The following is a 21,785-nucleotide window of genomic DNA, read 5'->3' on the forward strand; positions in this document are numbered from 1 at the left end:
TATAAAGGAAAAGTGCCATACTCATCCAGACACAAATCTCATTAATTCAAATATTGATCTAGATAACTGGATGGACTAATTTCAAGATTCAAAGCCAATTCCACTTCTGCTGAAATTCCTCTCCAAAACTCTGAATTTGCTCCTACTGATGACCATTCAATAATTTCCATCACAAGACAGCAACTGATATATGCTATTAACTCCCTATGTCCATCTAGTACCGCAGGCCGAGAAAAGATACCTCATTTCATAATTAAGTGCCTTAGTTCCTACATCCTAGATGCATTGCTCTCAATCTACAACTCTGTTCTTTCCACACGAGTTTTTCCTGCTCAATGGAATGAATACTCTGTGAGTCCACTGCCTAAGGTTAAATTGCCAACAAGCCTAAAAGATTTCAGACCAATATCAACTTCTTCCACCCTCTTCAAACTTCTTGAAAAGGTACTCCTTCCAGCATTAAACAACCAGCTGATGCCACAGAAACCGAAACAGTTCCATTTCGCAGTCGCAAATAGATCGGCCATAACAAACCTCATGGCCGCACAGACATCAATTCTTCAAGCCTTCGAAACTAAATCTGAATTAGCTATTGTGTACGCCGATATTGAAGCTGCTTTTGACAGCCGAGACGTCACAGCCCTTCTCAGTCTTCTGCAATTCTTCTTCAGGATTAATGGCGACCTACTAGCTTTCTTCACCGCCTTATTGAGGAACAGAAGTGTCCACCTCACAATGAAGAAGACCCACTTTACAAGAAAAATCAATGCAGAAGTCCCACAAGGTGGCGTCCTGTCTGGCCTTCTTTTCTCAGCCATTCTAATTCCTCTTATGCGTTCCCGTGATGATGCTCTAATATATGCTAACGATATAAAGTTTCTTACCTTAATCCCACCGTCTGCAAACTCAATGGCAAGTACGTCTTCAATCACAGAGAATTTGACCGCTCTTTCAACTTACTTGAAGATATTTGGGTTAAACCTTAACCCTTCAAAATCTGCAATAATGATTTACTCATTGAAACAGCAACCAACAGTAATTCAACCATCAGTTTTGGGTACTCTCATCCCAGTGGTTACCTGCCATAAGGACCTCGGTGTCTATTTTGATCCGAAGCTGAAATTTAATGTTCACACAGAATACCCCCGGAAGCGATTTAACACCCTACGCTGGAGAGCGAAGCAACACTTCACTCCAACGATGCCTCAACCACTACCAGATATCTCCAAGCCACTGTTTATCCGGTTATTTTATACGCTGCTGAAATTTGAGCATCTGCGTCGCCCTCACTTCAAAAACCGGTGTTCTCGTGTGAATGCTGGAACCTGAAATGGGCCACAATTAAGCATCGCCGACCCCCTCAATTAAGAACAACTGACATGGCTGAGCAGCTAAATGTACACAGGCTCCCGAGGTTAATTGACAGCAGGCGTTTAATGACTACATTAAAAATGTACATAGGAGTGATAAACGCCCCAAACATCTGGGATTTCTGTCAGTGGCACAATCCTCTGCCATTCTTGAGGTCAGACCCCACACTAATAATCAAATACAACGGGTTGAAACTGTGTAGTCGGTTACTACCTGCCCAGGCACTCCCCAAAATTCAGGCACTGCTCCGTCTTGGAGTCAACCTAGAGAAAATGGCTACCGACTACAAATACCGTCACATGCTCCTCGAGTGGATTGCATCTAAATGAATATCAACGTATTTATCCAGTAAATCATATATTTATTTAACTAAGAATACATAGGAGCTTTCGAGACATTCGTGTCTGTTTATCAACTAAAATTTGAACATAACGTATATAGTTATGCGTGCAATGAGGGAGTGGAGGCACGTTATTCATTAAACTGGTTTCTATTGTTGCCGCACGGACTTGTGCTGTTTTACTCCAGCGTTTGTCGAGGCATAAAATGGTTGTCTCTAAGATGGGGTGCAATCTCATGCCTTTGCAGCGGTTTATGGATTTCGAACTGTTCAATATATTGAGTAACTCTAACAATAGACGGTGGCGAAAGTGTCGTGAGTGGTCTAATATTTCGTAGTCACGTTTTGGATTGAGATCGTGGTGGGTAGTCCAAAAGTGCTCCGCGACTGCCGACTGGTCCGTCTCAGCAAGGTGGATTGCTCTGTCATGTTCGGTAAGGCGGTCTTGAAGACGTCTTGATGTCTCGCTTATGTAGCAGCTGTCACAGTCTCTGCAGGTTATGCGGTATATTACATTGCTGAGTAAGAGAGGTGTGACAGGAGTCTTTACGCTGGAGACAAGAGAACGTAGACTTCTGCAAGGCAACTGTACGCATTTTATGCGGTATTCTTTGAGGATTTTTGAGATCCGTCCTGAACGTAGGCGGTCGGTGTATTGTCCTGGTTCGGGGTTCTTGGGTGGACTGTGAGCTCCTGTGCTTGCAAAAGGCACCTGTCTAGCACGTGAGTTGGATAGCCACAGTTGGTTAAGTCCGCCCTCAAACGAGAAATCTTGCTGCGTCTAGTTGCATCAGTGCTGGAATGGCTCCAGGCTCTGGAGAATAGAGTGCGGGTAGTGCTGTTAAGATGGCTGGGTGCATGGCCGGATCTGTAGTTTGTAAACTGACCGCACCACATAGGTTTACGGTATACCGAGCAGAGGCGGATTTAACGGCGGGCGCACCGGGCGCGCGCCCTGGGCCCCGACTTCTTAAGGGCCCACGCAAAACCCCAACAAATGAGTTGAACATATTAGTTCAACTATTAGTTGAACTAATATGTTCAACTATTAGTTCAAAACTTTGTGATTATTATTATGCTATTATTAATTATATTATACATATATTATATTCAAATTTTATTGGAAATAAAACACTAATAGTACATAATATTTTTATTTATTTTAAAAAATGGTTAACATGTATTTTTATTTTCCCTGTCTCTCTCTTCTTTTTAAGGGGCCCAATATTTTCTTCTGCTCCCGGGGCCTCAACCGACCTTAATCCGCTCCTGATACCGAGGTCTCCAGACATGGGCCTACGCGTTGTACTAGGATAAATATATGATTAAATAAATATATATAAATAAATAAATATATGATTTACTGGATAAATACGTTAATATTCATTTAACCACGGACACTAGTACTCCAGGCCCATTTGTCATAAAGGATTGCATCTGTTGATTTGGGATAAATTCCTCCAAACTGGATTACGACGTTCAGTTTCTCTTTATATTTTGCTATTATTATAATTTCATTTTTACATGTTTAATTTTGTGTAACTCATAATTACCCATGTAACTGTAATTTTTAGCAATTTAATCACATATATAATGTAAAACTCCTGGCCATGTCGCCGTGATGAGAATTATTGTTCCTAGTACATGTAACGTACTTAGCAGCAATAAAGAAGTTTATTGAAGTGGTCGTCTTGCGCACTTGAACAGAGACTGCGACTGCTTGTCATTCCCCAACTTCTGAGCTTGTTGAAACCTGAATACCACTTCCAGACAAGCCATCGTGCTAAGATATTGTTAATAAAGCATGGGCAAACCTTTATTGAATAATCAATTTTTTTATCTGACATTTGAATATTCAATGTAGTTGAATACTGTATGCTTATGGATTACATGCTTCTCTCCTTAAATTATCTTTAATAGGTTCAGTCGACTGTTCTTTTATTAAGATCTAATAGATGTTTATTTTTTTTTTTTAAGCCCAGCATATCACTCTTGTATAATAAAACGCAGCTCTCATTACTTCTTGAGTATATATCCACAGCAGAAACAGCTTGAGTTAATTGAAACTACAAATTAGCATTCATTCGAGCCACGTTTGATGAATTTTCTAGAGCAACTGCCGCCAGGTGACTATCCTAAATATTTCTAGAGGTTTTTGTGAGAAGAAAAACATACAAAGTAATGTTTTATATGGGTCAAAACTATTTACGTAATGCAACTCATCAAGGAAATAGAATAAGACACGATTATTTTTACTACCATTGCGAGAGAGTGAACGCTGACTCACAGTGGTAGTAAAATATCTGTACACGCGCTCAGCCATCATCCCTCGTGATTTCACTTAGAACACATCTAATTTCACGATTCACTCGTGACCTCCCCCTTAATGTTGTAACTCTGCGGCTGATGATTACGACGTTGGAGAAATAATAGTGCTAATGTTTTCATATTAACCTGTGTTTCCTTAATTTGGATGTAATGAGTTGCAGGTTTACCGGAGTGACCTCAATTACGGGAGGGTAGCACAAACAACATAAATATTCCATCTCCGTCTCTTCTTAATACAGGGATGCTACTTTGTCCCAAGTTCCGCCCGTAATTATGGAGCGAGGAAGGGTACCCGAAATTATGTCACAGAAAGAGCACTGCTAGGCCTAAGGATAGAGAAAAGGGGGAATTCCATGCACTGTGTATGCGTGTGCTTGCGTGGTTCATTATGCAGTTTTATGATTCCCTACTAATGGATATTCTTTAGTTAAAGTACACAGTCATTAACTTTATAGATGTCTGTTTTCTCGAACTATTCTATACTTTCATTTATATGTGCTTGTAAAGTTTAAGAATCTTTCAGAAAGGCATTTTATTTTGTGACCTTTGACTGTTGAAAAGGAGAGCATGTGATACAATAATGTGGTAAATGTTAACCGTTCAATGTTTTTGTTGCGCTTTGGGTAAACATTTAAACATGTTAATACTTGTTACAGTCGGTTAAACTTTTGCAGTAGCAATCGACCAATACCATCATAACAGTTCCTTAGGTGACCAATCAAAATAAGAAAACAAATAAATTCGTAAATGAAAAAAAGTTTACGATACCTAAATATTCTAAAAACACTCTTACTTATGATTTTGTTTATAAAACAATATGAATAATGTAATTAAGTTTACTTTTTATAATTTGCGAGCTGCTTTATTGAACTTAATAGCTACTTAAAACAAATTTCTTCAGAACCTTTTTCATTTTTCTAGGATATCCTTTTTTGTAATTTGATTTGAGCGTGATTTTCTAATTTACTGAAATTTTATGCACGGTTTTTTTTTTTTTTTTTTTTTTTATAAAAACAAGAATAGTGAATGCATTTTACAATATCGTTAAAACCGTTTAGATTATCCGAATTCACAAATTTAAGAAAACTTTCTTTTTTTTAAACTTTATGAAAACTTTATTTCATTGTAAAAGAGTAATCGCAGCTCCTGTTTTTTCATTGATGCTTCTGTACTGTTCGAAATGTCACAAGTATCTGAATGAACATACTTTAAATATGTACTCGCCACTTTCTTGTTAGCAGCGATTTCCGGATTATTTCGTTCAAACACACACACAAGATTATTTCGATTGTGTTGGCAATACAACTGGAACAATTTTAGAGCTCGATGCCTTCCCAATATCATCTAAAGAAAGCAGCCCCACCGAGCCTTATTATAAATAACCATTCTTATTAACGCTTACGAGAATGTAGATGAACAAAAATATAGGAATACATGCATGTATATTGTGCATAATCATGCATGTACTCTTAACAGAAAATAAAATGAAAACAAGTACGTATTATGGAGGCGATGTATTGGTCAATTATGAAGATGTAACGTCGTCAATAGGGGGTATGACTACATCGCAGGAATCACAACGATGATTCAAGATGTCAAGCCTATCAAGAAGTCCAGTTGAATGTAATGTCCACTGGTTCATGACATCACTTCTAACTCTTCTAGAGAGACCGTGATTTTTTTTCTTTATATGAAAACCCCAACACACGGAAGGTATCAGAACCTATAGTAGTTAGTACAGTGTATGAGTTGAAGGTGGAGAAGACAGAAGATATTTGCTCACATTACACTTAAATATCGGTAATTTTCAGGAAATATAGACTCCACCCATGGCAACGGTGGGTATAACTTGCTGCATTGTACCGGTGAAAGATAACGCCTTTTGCCAGTGTCCTAGCACTTTTTATCGATTTCATCTTGTAGTTGAATCATGACATAACAGATCAGCCATCAACAGGCACTGACCAGTTGATGTCAGTGCCTGTTGTTCGGAGTTCAGGAAGCCTCTCTGATCGAGGATTATCTTCAACTGATTCCCTGCTAAGCTTCAATTCAACAGCCCACTTCGGAACAGTGCCATATGAAAGGGCAAGATTTACCAAGGTGTTCATACCATGAATGGCTTGTGGGTTGAAGCCCTTTTGCAAGTATCTGACTACTACTCTCACCTTTATTTTCTCAGTCTTAAGTGCAAGAGACCACCTTTCGGGTCATGTAAAACAACGAAAAGTGAATTAATCAGAACAAAATTTACAGTGTAAACATACAAATAAATGATTATTATATGAAATTAATTTATGAATACATGAAAATTCGTTTCTGGTTAGGCTTAGAATTTATGGGACACCCCTTTTATTTAGAATGGCGTTTTATGTGACAATTCTAGAGTGTAAAAAGACAATTTATTTAAGCAGAAATCGTGAAGAAACTTTAGAACATCAAAACAAAAGATCTTTATTTTGTGTATAAAATCAGCATACGTCAGTACAAAGTAAATAATGAAGAAAAATTAACGACTGAACGGGTTAAAATGGTATCTTCGAATTTATTACCCACAATTGGAGATCATCTTAGGACAATTTGTTATTAACAGAGGATAAAATTTGTAGTATATTGAAAATTTTACAAGTTTTGTAAAATTTTCAATACAAAAAGACAATTATCGATAAAACAATACTTTTTTTTTACAGCTTTATTATAGTCAACTGATATCAAAATCATACACTCCGAGTGAGGAACACTGCCTATTCGAAAAGTATAGATCGATTTATCTTAGCTTTGGTATACAGATAGGTAAAGTTAATGGCAAGCAACTTTAGAACATCAAAACAAAAGAGCTTTATTTTGTGTATAAAATCAGCATACGTCAGTACAAAGTATAACCCCCCTCCCCCGCGAAGTAATACAAGAGTTATGGGTCTTGGAAAGAGAGCGCTCAATATCTTCTTGAGGAATATTAGGCGTGAGTTGAACTGTTACCTTAAAATCGCTGGGTTTTTTTTCCCTGGTCGAGGCACGGCTATTAGTTATCACTCCATCATGCTCTCAGACATGCTGAATAGAAGACAAATAAAGACACCTAGCAGACCAGGGAATCAAACATCGCAGTGAAACTGTCTCACAACTTTAACAGTATGGGAAAGAGAATTGTCTTCTTGAAATAGAGTTATGCACTCGTAATTGTTTGAAATAGTAAAAGAACAGGTTTCGGTACAGTGCTAACGTAGCGTCGACTTGTGTTGTTACACTTTGAACAAACACAAATGGCGGAGGACTATTATAAGAAATTACTTTCCCATGAAACGATTCTCGACATTCGATTTGTACATATGATTATGGTCATCTTAAACGCTGTTCCAAAGAACTCCTCTGTTCGATATTCTTCTAAAACTAGTAACAGCAATTACCACACTGATCAACCAGTGGCTCTGCGTCCCGCATACTTTCGCGTTCATCTTTCAGCGTATTTGATCATATCAGTTCGATACAGTTCCATTACCTTTATAATGGGTCAATTTTCCTGACACTAAATGTAATTAGTGAACCGATTCGACATACAGTAACAACTGTATGCTGGATCCTTTTCACTATCCTGCAAATAATTTAGCATAACATTATACTAAGTTCTTTGCAGGATAAGATGCTCCCCTTCCCACTCTTAAAATACTCCGGAAAGCCTAAATTTCAATTTGACGCGAGCAGTTCGACCCCGCTTCAAAAGGTAGGAAGTGGTCCCATCCCCACTTCCCACCATACTGTATAAGAATATATAGTAGAATTTGAGGAATACGTTCTTGAAGGTGGCGGCGAACAACGAAATTAAAGGCCTCTATAGAAAAGAAGGGTTACGTTTTTCCAAATGGTCAAACGCCTGACATGCGAATTGCGGAGATGGGAGAAACCCCTGGTGCCGTTTGACCCCAAACACACTTTGCGCTATAGTCAAAATTTTTTTTCGCGAATGATCAAAGCACGAACTACAAAATTTAGTTAAATATAGTCACCTTAAAAATGAATTGATCTATCATATGCATCAGAAACCCCATGTGTTTCTCATTTTTACTAATTGTATTGGAACCAAGCTCTTTTTGCAAATTGGATTTTCTGGATATTGGCAATTTTCCCTTAGTGAGACATTTTTTTTTTTTTTTTTGGTAGTTGTTGGCGCATCGGCTTCTGTGGCCATATTGCACCTCCCAAGGTTTTTGCAGTACTTTGATCCAAGCCCGAGGCGGGAATCGAACCCGCGACCTTTGGGTTGCCGGGCAGGTACTTTACCCACTCGGCTAGCCCGGTCGGCTTAGTGAGACATGCTGTTTATAAATAATTATTCAAAAAAAAAACAAAACAAAACAAAACATTGTTGCTTTTTCTCTTTATGAATGAATTTAGATTTGTAGGATACTTTTCTGCATTACAAAAATCATAAGCATAATAGTATACACAAAAACTCAATAAAAATTAAAATATAAATAAGAAAAAAGAAAATAAAAAGCTATTCGCTACAAAAATCTTTCTCACAAAATCCTTGCAATAAAACAATTAGAAATATAATGAGGCTATTTTATAACAGATATTAAATTAGTTAGGGGCGATTCTCAAATTACGTAACGAAAGGTTTCGGATAAATGTTACGATTTGTTGTTATGGGTGGGAGGGAGTAATCGCAGGAATGTTGCATAACTAATTTCTTTAAAAAAGCTTTACTTGAGGGAGCAGTAGGGAGTGAAATTATCTCCCTGAATTTTCAGCCAGTGTTTCTCTACCTTTTCATGCAAAGTACTCCCATTTCAAAACAGATATTATAAGTGTCCCCTGTACTTACAGTTTTTTTGTTCTACCATGGCGCCAAGTTTGTTTCAACTTTAAAAAAATTCATTGTAACTGGCTGGCTGGGAAAAAATTGCATATAGGTAATAAACTTTCCGTCCTACTTATTTATCCTGTTTATACCACTGTACAAACCGGATAAACAAAAAAAAAAAAAAAAAAAAAGATGAACATAAAATAAGTCCATTTATTATTCATATATATGTAACATCAATGAACAGTGATCAATAAGATTACAAGAAAAATTTTAATTAATTTATTGCGAAATTTGAGCTTGTTTGGGTGAAATCAGTTTTTAATCCAAAAACTGGCAAACTGCAGGATGGAAACCTCCTCAGCAATTCATGTTGAGGGAAATGAACCATAATCTTGCCACGCTGGTCCAGTGCAGGTTGGCAGATCAACCGTATTTAGCAGTCAGGGGCTTGAACTCCGGTCTACTCAAGGGGAGGGTGCTACGGCACTCCCGCTCCTGACCACTACGGAGGATTTCCAAACTAGCTCTTAAATGGTTGAGGGTTACAATTAAATTAATTGCCGGAGAATTCAATCATGTCAGAAAACCTTGCCTCCCATTCGCATCAGCTCGTTACATAAACAGATTGATGCAAATGGAAGGAGTCCTTGTGGGGACTTTGTTACCCAGTTGTTTGTTTATATTCACCGAATTTTAATTTTCAGTTGGTCGAACACGGAAACGTCACCATGCCTTTTATCTTCAGTACTTCTTTCGTCTAATAGTTTAGACGAAAATTCCAAAAGCTGCTGCTTGCTTAATAGCATTCTAATATGCAATTATAAACACTGAAAACTTATCACAAGTGTAATGAAATCTTTCGTTAGTTTCTCCACACGAACCTTATTTCAGTGTTTTAACAGAAAAAAAAAATAATAAATAAATAAATAATAAAGCGCTATAAAAATTAAAAACAAAAATTCATTTTTCTCAAAATTTCAGTTGTGATGCCATACCTTCAGACTGCTCTCCTGTATTCCTAAGAGTACGCATACTACCGGTTGAAAAACACTGTTTTAGGCATTACTTTTTATATAACTTCATACTAATAGACTATCGACGGACTGACGTACATTGAACTTTCGACGTTCATGATTACAACTACGATTTTCAAATACTAGGAACATTAATAATCAAACGCAGGAGAAATTTAGAAAAAATAATACATTAATGCAGTTTCAACTTTAATTAAATTTTCTGTTTATACTCCGGCACGACAACCAAGTCAGTAGAGTTTACAATGAGTCGTCAATACAAATTTTTATCGTATTTAGTAGTCACAGGTTTGAACCCCGGCCCACTCAAGCAAAGCGTGCTATGCACTCTCGCTCCTGACCACTGGGCTACATCAGGCCAAAATATATGAAAATTGGTCTTTCTTTTCAGATAATTATTTATGAATAACAAATCTTATTTATTTGTTTCTTCATTTGCCAGCGTACGTGCAAACGTTAATCTGGGACAGTTTTTATTTACTAGTGGAATAAAATATATTCAGTAAAGCAACATTAAGATAAACCTTCCTCACTAAATATTCGAAGACTAGGCTTGCCGTGCAATGCCTGACTGACACCACACACACACACACACAATTGCTGGTATTTTAGAAACCGTGAAAGCAAAATTTATCAGCATAGAAAAATCTGCTAACCTAATCACGATTCTCTGTTCTTTTGAGTCCATTATGACGAAAAAAGCTGTAAGGATTCCGTCACGTTGCGTTTGCGTGCTAAAAACCCTTACTTTAACCACTTAGGTTGTTTGGTATATTGCATACATGAGTTTGGTTTTGTGGTTCTTTCACCTAAAGATCAGCATGCAGCTAATATTGCAATCAGTGTCAATAGGGAATGGAAAACGGCTGTTATTAAGCTATTTACTCTTTTGTGAAACAGTTTTTTGGCATACTCCTAATGCTCGTTTAATGATAGCTCTCTAAGGACACACGAACCAAGGATTATAGGCGGCAGACAGTAACTTTGAACTAAATTGTTTCGACCAAAGTGAAAATGTATTGCCATCAACATGCACCGACTTTGCCTGAAAAACACACGTGCTGCGTTTCGTTCATGAGGGTCGTTGTTTTTTTTTTTTACGTTTTTTTTTTTTTTTTCTGGAGAAGTGTTACTTTCGTTGACAGGTTGGCAGCTTTTTTTTTTTTTTTTTCATTTTTGAATTTATTTTTACTCACTCAGTTTTACTTAGGGGTTTGAAAATCATAAGCATTTATATTTAATTATTTAATTATAGAGGATACAGCATTTGATTTCAGGTTATGATTTCATTGCATATTATGGGATACATAAAGAGAGTGGCTCATAAAAAAGAAAATGATGATTGAATAAAATGACTATATTGTAATGAATTTTAAATTGTTGATAAATGTTGACCATTCATACTGCAATGTAGGACTACCAAACAATCAGATTTTTAATGTTTGGAAATTATCCTGAAAGGAAACTATACAGCCCTCGCCAGCCGCACCCGGCTACATCTTGAAAAAATGCTATAAAAGATTTTCTAGTCGCGATGGGAATCGAACCCACGCCCTTTCTACATGATGCGGAAGAAGAATGGCTGTCTTAGCTACATAAAAAAACGCCAAAAGACAAAACTAGCTTCTTTAGTTTGATCTTTTGGTTTTTTGTTACCGTGCAACGGCAAGGTTACAATCACCGAGGAGGAAACGGAGAAAAAAAAAAATCCCCGAAATTTATTATTTTAGACTTTACTAAAAATAAATTGATTCTAAAAACTTTACACAAATGAAGTGCTTACAGCTGAAGTAATTCTAATCCTAGCCACATTTTTTTTTTCTCTCGAAGCAAGGTGGATCCTGGGAACTGACGTACGTCTAACATAATGGTGTCAGAGAACTTTTTTCATATTTCTTCAGTAACTGTGACTCCTCATTTTTCGTGAACTGGGCATTTTTAGAAATTTCCCATTGATATTTTGTTACGTTATCTAAAAAATGAATTTCGTTAGTTGTGTGCTTTCTATCAAATCCTTTTTCGAAATGACCTTATTTCCTAATTGGACAGAACTGACTTTTATCATGAAGTTTGTGAAAGTGGTATCTAACCCTGACATCGGACAGTTAGCAAAATTCGAGAATTAATGCGTGTACAGAATGAGCACCCTCTGAGAAATGTGGGACTAACGTGCGACTGAAACCCAATTCTGTTTTGTCAGCGCTGCTGTAAGTGTCAAGGGAAATAAACGTCCCAAAGAGGCGGGAAATGATGAGGGGGGGGAGGATAGACTCGAAAGCTGCAAAAATGTTTGAGAATTTATTGTAGCAATAATAAAATCCTTTTCCCTAGTCTCGGACCATAGCTCAAACACACGTGACGAGAATGTCGCTAGTGGCTCATCTCCACACCGCATAACTCTACCTTGACAACAGCGAGAAAAATTGTGCTGAGTAAGAAGGCTAACCCATGTAGCCCTAAATTAGATAAAACAGCCAGTGGTGTAGGGATGCACAGAAAATAAGGATAATCATTCTCTCTCGGCTGAAACCACTGTGTTTGGCCTGCCTATAGAACAGCTCATATTTCACCGACCTGCACATGGAAAGAATAACAACTGCAAGCATTAGCAGGTATAAAAATCTGTTCAAGGAAGCAGAAATATACTGGAGAACATTATGGTGTATTTTCGTTGTTTGGATTTCCTCTCTTTGATAAATATCTTTTCCAGTGAAGTCGAGATGAAATAGCCAGCAAGCGTTTCGTACTTTAACTGGACATCCTAGGAAAGCTACTGGTCATGTTAATGCAACATTTTTCTTCCATTATTTATTTATTTTCTTACTTTTCAATGACACACTTGTGATCTCCGGAACGATCACTAATGAAAAAGGGTTCCACTGATCTTCAATAGCAGTATCGGACGTTAGTTCAAAAGCGGCGTTTGTTGATTCTTCGGACCGCAACCTGTACATAAATATTTATGGAATAAAACAGATCTAAATTTTCTCAATCCTGTAAGTGAGACAGCCAACTTCAAGAAAATTCTTGATTCCAACCTATAAATCGTCCATTCATATACAATTTTGAAGACTAAATGCACGAGGCATAATATGTTATGGGTTAAATTAACTATATAATATTGGTGTAGATATACCATAGTTTACCCATAAATTTACTACAAAAGTAGTGTAACGGCATCGTTTGATTTTATCTCATATTGTGGCTACCTTCACAACGAGATACCAAGTATTGAACTACTTCGAATAAATAACGCTTCTCTAGTAGAGGAGACTACTGTTATTTATTCTTAGTGGACACTACTGAGAATAAATAACAGTAGTTAAATATTAAATGATGTAGTTAAATTTATGGGTAAACTATGGTGTATTTACACCGATAATATATAATTCATATACAATATACTCTTGTGAACAAAAGGTATAATTGAATTAGTACATGAGCACATGTGTGAATGTGAACATCGGTCTGATAGGCAAATATGGGTAACTTTAAATAGAATAGTCTGAAAGTGCGCCACAAAGCATGGTCAGACTACTGATTGTCACGAATACTAAGCATGTCTGAAGAATGTGTCATGGTCAAATGGAACGCCTATGAATGATTAATTGAGGTGCAGGCAGAACCACCGGTAAGATAGAAACTGGACAATAACAGGAAGCAAGGGTCCTGAACGACCACCAAAATGTAATTCTGTATTCCAATTTTGAAGTAATTTTTTGAAGTAAACAAAACCAAGAGGTGAACAAGGTCGCTTAGTGGTCACAATTAACAGCTGACCTATTCTGACTCTAGCTGCCAGATGACATAGGGAGAGATAACAACACTGCAGTATTCTTCCAAGTTTGCAGCTACTTATCAAAGAGAGAGAGAGAGAGAGAGAGAGAGAGAGAGAGAGATGCCCTCGCGTATCATCATATGGAGGAAAAAAAAAAAAAAAAAAAAAAAACCGAACAGAACAGAACCCATAAATTTAAGGGAAGGGACTGCTGTAAAGGAGAGATATATATATATATATAATGTGCGCTATTGTATGGAGTTGCACATTTTCGAGAGTGGAACTGTAACAATTGTAATGTAGATGGACTAAATCCTCGAACTTTATGCGTGCGTGCATGAATTGCTCCAAGGAAAAGAAATTTCGATTTGCCAATCATACCTCTAACCCTTACATGAGTTACGAACTTCTCTTCTGGATGAGTGGGCTTTAACACCACTAGGACTCTTGAACACTCTGATTAAGAGCAAGACAGTCTGTTGTGATTGTTTTCTGGCTGTCACGAGTATCATCTCTGTTAAGGTCTACATCCTCCTGTTCTCTGCTATTTTCACGTACTTGTGAGTTAACCTAAACATAGCATACTTTTATATTAAATTTCAGTGACTAATACCAGTCGTTTTACCAAATAATGAGCGTTTGTCATGTACATCTTAATTTTTGTCCACGTGTCAATCTTTGAAAAAACATTATAAGCATTGATAAACAAGAAAAATCAATAATGGAACGATTTTCTGGTAACTGAGAAGAACGTGGAATAGAAATTGAAGGAAAAAGTAAACAAGGCACTTTGGGCTGATAGAATCTATCCAATTATATTAACAACATCAGCAAAAGAGCTAAGGAAATGTTTGGTCATAATTTTGGTTGCATCCTTGGATTCAGGGAAAGTAACTATAGATTACAGATGCGCAAATGTCTCTCCTATTTACAAAGGAGATCGAAGGGCGTAATGAGTAATTATACACTTGTGAGCTTGACTTCTGTTCTAGAGAAAATAATGTTCCAGAGAAAAGTCGTTTTTAAAGAAGTATTGCAAAATATCACCTTGACAGGAATAACAGGAATATAGCTAGATTAAAATCAAACAGTATGGATTTTTTAAGCGAAAATTTGGTCTGACCAATCTGATTTGCTACGACACAGTAACAAAGGAATCGAATGCAAAAAATAATTTTGACATCATATACTGGTATTTTAGATTTCACTAGTTTATGACACTATTCCGTATGAAAAACGTCTGTACAAATTCGGAGCACCATGGCATTAGGGGGACAAATCACTTCTGCGGATAAACGGATGGTTGAGTGGAGTAAAACAGAGGGTGGTTATTAATGGCAGTGCTCTTCTGGACTAATATTATTAGAGGTGTCTCTCGGAGTTCAGTACTGGGCCTCAAGTTTATTGTCTAAGTTTGTAGATGATACAAAGTTTGGCAGAGTGATTAATAACAGAAATTAGGCTTACTATTGCAACAAGATCTAGAAAAATTAGGCATACGGGCTGAGAATTGGCAGGTTTAACATTGATAAATGTAAGGTATTGCATATGGGCAGCGGTAATCCCGGAATAACATAGCAATTGGGTGATACCACACTCAAGGTGGTGGAGAACGAAAGAAACCCAAGGGGTAATTGTACAGTTCGACATGAAGTTCTCTGAGCAGTGTAGACAGGCTCCTAGGACAGCTTATGGGGTTCTGTCACTAATATATAGGAATTTTGCAGCAGGGACAAGGAGGTAATTATCCCATTATTTATGTAATAAGTAACTATACCTAACTATTGCTTTATAACAATGGTTAACTGTTTTTTACGGGTTTGAATGAATTGAGTAGACTAAATACCGATGGCATCCTTACTCTTTCTCGGACAACAAATATAAGGGGTCATAAATTTAAATTGAAAACAGATGACTGTAAGATAGATATGCGAAAATTTGCTTTCGGCAAAAGAATAATTGATCGTTGCAGCAAACTTCCATTTGGTGTTGTGGAAGTGCATAGTTTGAATAAACTTAAGGAAAGATTGGACAAATTAGTAGAAGGGATGAGCAGATAATGTTGGCTTCTGCTGTATAAGTTGATTCCTTGCATTATTTGCCACTGCTAATACTAATACTGATTTCGGGCTCGTTCGATTTTTTTTACCTTAAATTAATTGAAATTTAAAATATTCATTATTAATGTAAATGAAAAATATAACTATGTGTATAGGTTTTTTTTAATGTATTAAAAATGGGTGCTGTGTAATTAGTATAAGTTGCAATTTGCCAAGCCTATAAGACGTCAGGACAGTAAAGAAATATGAAAAAAATAGAAGCCAATAAAGAATATAGGAATTAAAAATATATCCAAAATTGATTAATTAGAAAGCGATATTCAAAATTATATACTAAAATTAACTCTCATTCATGCATTGCAAAATTCCTCCTATGTTTCACCCTGTTTTAAAACAAATCATCAGGAGCCTCTATCGCAAATGGAAGAACGCATCAAACATGAACTAGGGACCTTTTGTTGGATCCCAGTACATTCCGGGATAAAGGGGAATGGACTGGCCGATAAAGCTGCTAAAAATCCCTCAACTTTAGATTTAACCTCGGTCCCTATTCCAGCCTCTGTTCTATAATCTCACCATACAAACAGCATGTCTCGCACAATGGAGAGAACTATGGCATACTGAAGCCAATAATAAACTTTATCAGTTCAAACAGGATCCAGCAATCTTTAGTTCACACAGTGCTACGAGAGGAAGTTATACTTGCACGAAAAAAAATAGGAATAGTTTTCTTATGGCCCACCTCCAACTACTCACAGGCAATTAATCTCAATGTCCACGCTGTTCAGTGCATCTAGCAGTCAAACATATTTTTATTGACTGTAACAACTATCCAAAGAACAGAACTTGTCCTTCGATCTTTGGCTAATCTTCGAGAACCGATGACATTAAAACATATTATTAACGATGAGGTAAACATTAGTTAATTTTTTTCTGTGTTTTGAAACAAATTGGAGTATTTTATCAATTCTGATACAGATTTCTAATGAAGTGATTATACTTCCTAATACAGTTCCCATGAATACACGCACTACAGCTGCAGCAGCTTATGCACCACTAAACACTCATAGTTTCGAGACAATTCAAAAATCATATTTTCAACATGAAAAAAAATTATATATATTCACATTAATTTTAATGTCTTCAACATCGGCAAAATGCTTTCCTTTGAGAATAGTTTTCTCATTTTTACGGAACATCCAGAAGTTAAACGGGACTAGATCAGGGAAATAGGGTAGGTGGCCCATCGTGGCGATTTGTTTCTTTGAGGTTAGCGAATTAAAGCATGTGGTTAGCGAATTAAAGCATGAGCGGGTCCTTTGTAGTGGCGGAAAATCCGGGAATGATTTCTCCATCGATCGTTTCGTTTCCTTTTTGCGGCGTTTTATGGCCCCGAGTGCCAAGCGATCTTTCTAGTGCGATTATCTAGCGTTTTTCCTAGGGCGAGTACTATGCTTTCATAGCCCCCCCCCCACCGCTCGCAACGTTACTGCTTCACCGCTAGCAATGTTACTGCTAACCCCGCTTGCAACGTTACTGCTATCGCTAGCAACGTACTGCTCTCCTATTCTTCTGATCGCTTGGTCACTGATTGGCACCGCTCCTGCATCCACGTGGCGAGGCCGGTAACCTGGGAGAAGAATCACCCTCTCCCAGGGCTAAAAGGAGCAAGCATGGATTTGAATAATTTCCCCCCCTTCAAGTTCAAGATCGGAAATGTCTGATGTCAATGACACTAATCAACCGAAAAGAATTCGAAAAGAAGCGCAGTGCAATGAGACGCCAAACTTTCTGGTGATAGACGCTCTCTCTCTCTCTCTCTCTCTCTCTCTCTCTCTCTCTCTCTCTCTCTCTCTCTCTCTCTCCACCTCTGTAGGCAAGTTATCACCATTTGTTATCCAGAGATATTGGAATCCATTGCTGGAACACCAAAAATGGTTAAACTATACAATCTGGAGACCTCCTGATAGAAACAGCCACCTCCAAACATTCTGAGTGGCTGCTCAAAACAAATTTTAGTGGGCTGCCAGTATCTGTCACCCCACACAATACGATACGTTAAATTCATCCAAAGGTGTCATCACAGAGTGGGACCTAATTACAGTGTCTGAAGAGAAATTAGTTCAAGAATTGAGAAATCAAAAAAAGTAATCAGCGCCAAACGTATAAAGACTAAGAAAGATGGAAATCTCGTTCCGACCCGATCCATAATATTAACTTTCAGCACCCCAGAATTGCCATCCTCAGTAAACAACTATTTAAACTGCAGAATTCGGCCGTGTATCCCTAATCCCATTCGTTGTTTTAAATGCCAGAAACATGGACACTCCTAGCAGGCATGTAGAGGTGATGCCATATGTCCTTTGTAGTTACAAGGAGCATACTCAAGCAGATTGTACAGCCTCTACTCCCGTTTGCCCGAACTGTAAAGAAAGTCATCCAGCCTTTTAAAATCATGTGAAATGTGGAAAACAGGAGAGAAAATACAAAAATATAAAACAGAACATAACGTGACATACAATGAGGCACACAGACAAGTTATGTTGACAACGCCCAGCAGTTCTTATGCATCTCACACTCGAAGCTCTCACTCAACAGCAGCTCAAACTGATGTATCAATACCACCCAACACATCTATAGCTAACTGGGTTAAAACTACACTAGCAAACTCTGGAAAAGACACATCCCAAGCTAAAACTAGCGAAGCGACCAACACTCCAATTACCATCCCAACTGATACTTCAAAGGTTTTGCTTGACAATGAAAAATTGAAAACAACTAAAGAGAACAAGAAAACCGAATCGCCCACCAACAGCATGGAAGTAGATGTCCTCTCAGAATTTGAGGAATTCATACTAGAACTGCATGCAAATAACACAATGGATATTGGACGCCCCACCTTCCCAAAAAAAAAAGACTGGAAAAAATGCTCCTCATTCAAAAAAGTCAGATGAAAAAAGTCATCCCAACAAAACCTAAATGATGCACACCATTTTACAATGGAACTGCAGAGGCTTTCGTCGCAAAACAGACGATATCAAAGGTCTAATTAACCGATTTTCTCCAGTTGCCCTTTGTCTCCAAGAAACTCACCTAACCTTACAAATTTCTCCTTCGATAAAGAACTCCTGCCTTTATCGAAGAGATCGTAATACAGCTAATGCTGTCCATGGCGGTGTGGCAATTCTCATAAATCCAAAGATCCCAACTAAACATATCCCTCTTCAGACTGAATTAGAAGCTGTTGCTGTTCGTATAACTCACCATATTGCCATGTCTGGGCGAGTAGCACAGTGGTATCGTCACCATCCACCCCACACCGGGTGGAAAAGGCCTGGGTTCGAATCCCGTCGATGACGCGAGGAACTTTAATGGGCTTTTTTCACTCCGTGGCTGAGTTAGTCGGTCTCAGGCGTAGATAGCAAGGTTTTTCTCCCCAGTAACTGGGGTTTTTTCGTCCAGCAAAACAGGCAAATCGACCATAGAACATACGCAAATTACAGACATAAATACGGGTTAATATATTTAATTACGGGTAACCCTAAAATAATAATTTTTTTTTCACCATATTGCCATAACACTTGTCTCAATCTACAAACCGCCAAACCATATCACTGTTTGAAAGATCTTGAAGATCTCATCATACAGATTCCTCCACATTTCTGCATATTAGAGGATTTTAACGGGCATCACCCCTTATGGGGCGCCCCTAAATTAGATACACGGGGTAGACTCATCAAAAGATTTCTAGAGGCCCAAAACCTCACTATAATCAATACTGGTGCACACACTCACGTACAGCTTCCAAATGGACATACCTCATCAATTGATCTATTTGTTCTCCAGTACTGGTCCCGACTATAGAGTGGTACGTACTAAACGATTCCATGGGTAGTGGCCACTTCCCAATTGTTTGTAACCTGCTCACTACACAACCAACATTAAACCAACCCTACAGGAACTAGAAATTCTCTAAAGCCAACTGGGCCAAATTTCGGTCAACAATCACTCTGGACAAATAAACTATTCAACTACAGTCCATAGATAAAGTCACTGATTTTATCACATCCCGTCTTTTAGTTGCAGCTAAATACTCAATTCCATTATCAAATCCCCCAACTCGACGGCACTTCAACTACTGGTGAAACGAAGAGTGCACAAAAGCAAAGAAGTAAAAGAAAATAAAGCATTTAATTTATACCGTTGATCTCCAACTACTTCCAATCTAATTAGCTACAAGAAGCTAAGGGCAAAAGCGCGTTTCACTCAAAGGAAAGCCAAGGAAGATTCATGGACTCCGTTCGCATCTACTATCAATAGAAACACCGACTTCAGATTAATATGGAAGAAAATTAGGCAGCTTTCTGGGAAGTTTCCAACTATCCCTTCCCCAATTCTTTCCTGCAATGGGCAAGAATTCTCTTCTCCTCTAGATATCAAATCAAATCAAATTATTAAATTATTATATTAGGTTCACCCGTAAATGATTACATCTACCCATATATGTATTAAGTTTGTAAATTGTGTGTGTTCTGTGGTCGATTTGCCTGTTTTGCTGTTTGTCTCTCCCCCCAGAAACCCGCAGTTTCTGGGGGGAGGGGGGAGGGAGAACCTTGTTATCTACGCCTTAGACCGACTAACTCAGCCACGGAGTGAAAAAAGCCCATTAAACTTCTTCACGTCATTGACGGGATTCGAACAGGGCCTTTTCCACCCGGTGTGGGGAGGATGGTGACGATACCACTGTACTACCGCGCAGACTCTCCTCTAGATAAAAGTGTAAAGTGTATTCGTGTCTAGCGGCACCAGGGGTTCCCCCATTTCCGCGTTACTTTCATTGTGGATGTAACAGTTCACTGCAAAGAAACTGTTAAATTGGCCTTTGCAGTGAAATTACAAAATACACTTTTAAGTGTTATCTATACTTACAAAATCCATACACTTTTAAGTGTATGGATTTTGTAAGTGCAGTGTTATGCATCGTTGTTCTTCTGACCATTTAGCCGCTAGGCCCCAGCTGGAGCCCAACGTTGCCCACACTTAGCCTTGTGGAAGCAGACCAGGTACCCAGTAGTTGATATTTTACTCTGGCAGGCCCTGTCACCTAGTTTCCTGATATTTCAGTGGCTAGGGACTAAAGAAAAAAAACAGAATTGAGGAGTATAATCGCTAAAAAGGTTTAAGCCGAAAGGGTTTTCTGTGCGCGGTTTGAATTTGGACCTGTTTTAATTTTTGACATTGTGTAGGACATGCGCTGGTGTATAGACAGAGTAGGGGGGAGACTGAAGACTGGGGGGAAATGATAAGTACCGGGACAATAGAATAGGTATCCCCAAAAGCAGTAGGGCAGGTCAAGGAATTAGTAATGACTTGATGGCACTGAAGACACTGCGTTATTTGAAGATAGTAATACCAACATTAGAGAGAAAGAGTTTTTGGGATTTGAAGGCAATGATTTTTTTGGTTTTCAAAATGATTGAACTTTCCGTTTGAAGAACAGTAATGTTTTTTACCATTCCCTCACTGTCTTTTTGTTCGTTTTCAATTCTTTTTTTTACCATTCCCTCAATTTTTCAATGTAGTAGTAGCAGTAGTAGTAGTGGCATGTGATGCAAGAAAGCAAATGTATGAGCTTATGCAGCATCAGCCAAAAAAAAAAAAAAAAAAAATCACACCACTCCCTCCAAATGCCTGTCCAGTTCCTCCTTAAATTTATTCAACCTATCAACTTCCACAACGACAGATGGAAGTTTGTTCCAGCAATTAACCACCCGCTGGCTAAAGGCAAATTTCCGCACATCAAATCTACATCTGTCTTTTCTTAATTTGAATTTATGCCCCCCTTAGGTTCGTAATCTGAACAAGTGGAAGGATCTCATCAGAATTCAGCGTGCTGAACCCATTCAAGGCCTTATACACCTCAATCAGTTCACCGCGCAGGTGCCTAGTCTCCAGCCACTGCAATTTGCAGCACTTAGGCCTCTCTTGATAAGAGGATCCCTTCATTCCCCTCACCAATCTTGTTGCCCTTCTCTGTACACGCTCAAGTAAATCTACATCCTTCCTA

Source organism: Mastigoproctus giganteus, chromosome 1 (assembly GCF_048544385.1).
Source record: "Mastigoproctus giganteus isolate SK-2022 chromosome 1, ASM4854438v1, whole genome shotgun sequence".
Lineage (NCBI taxonomy): Eukaryota > Metazoa > Arthropoda > Arachnida > Uropygi > Thelyphonidae > Mastigoproctus > Mastigoproctus giganteus.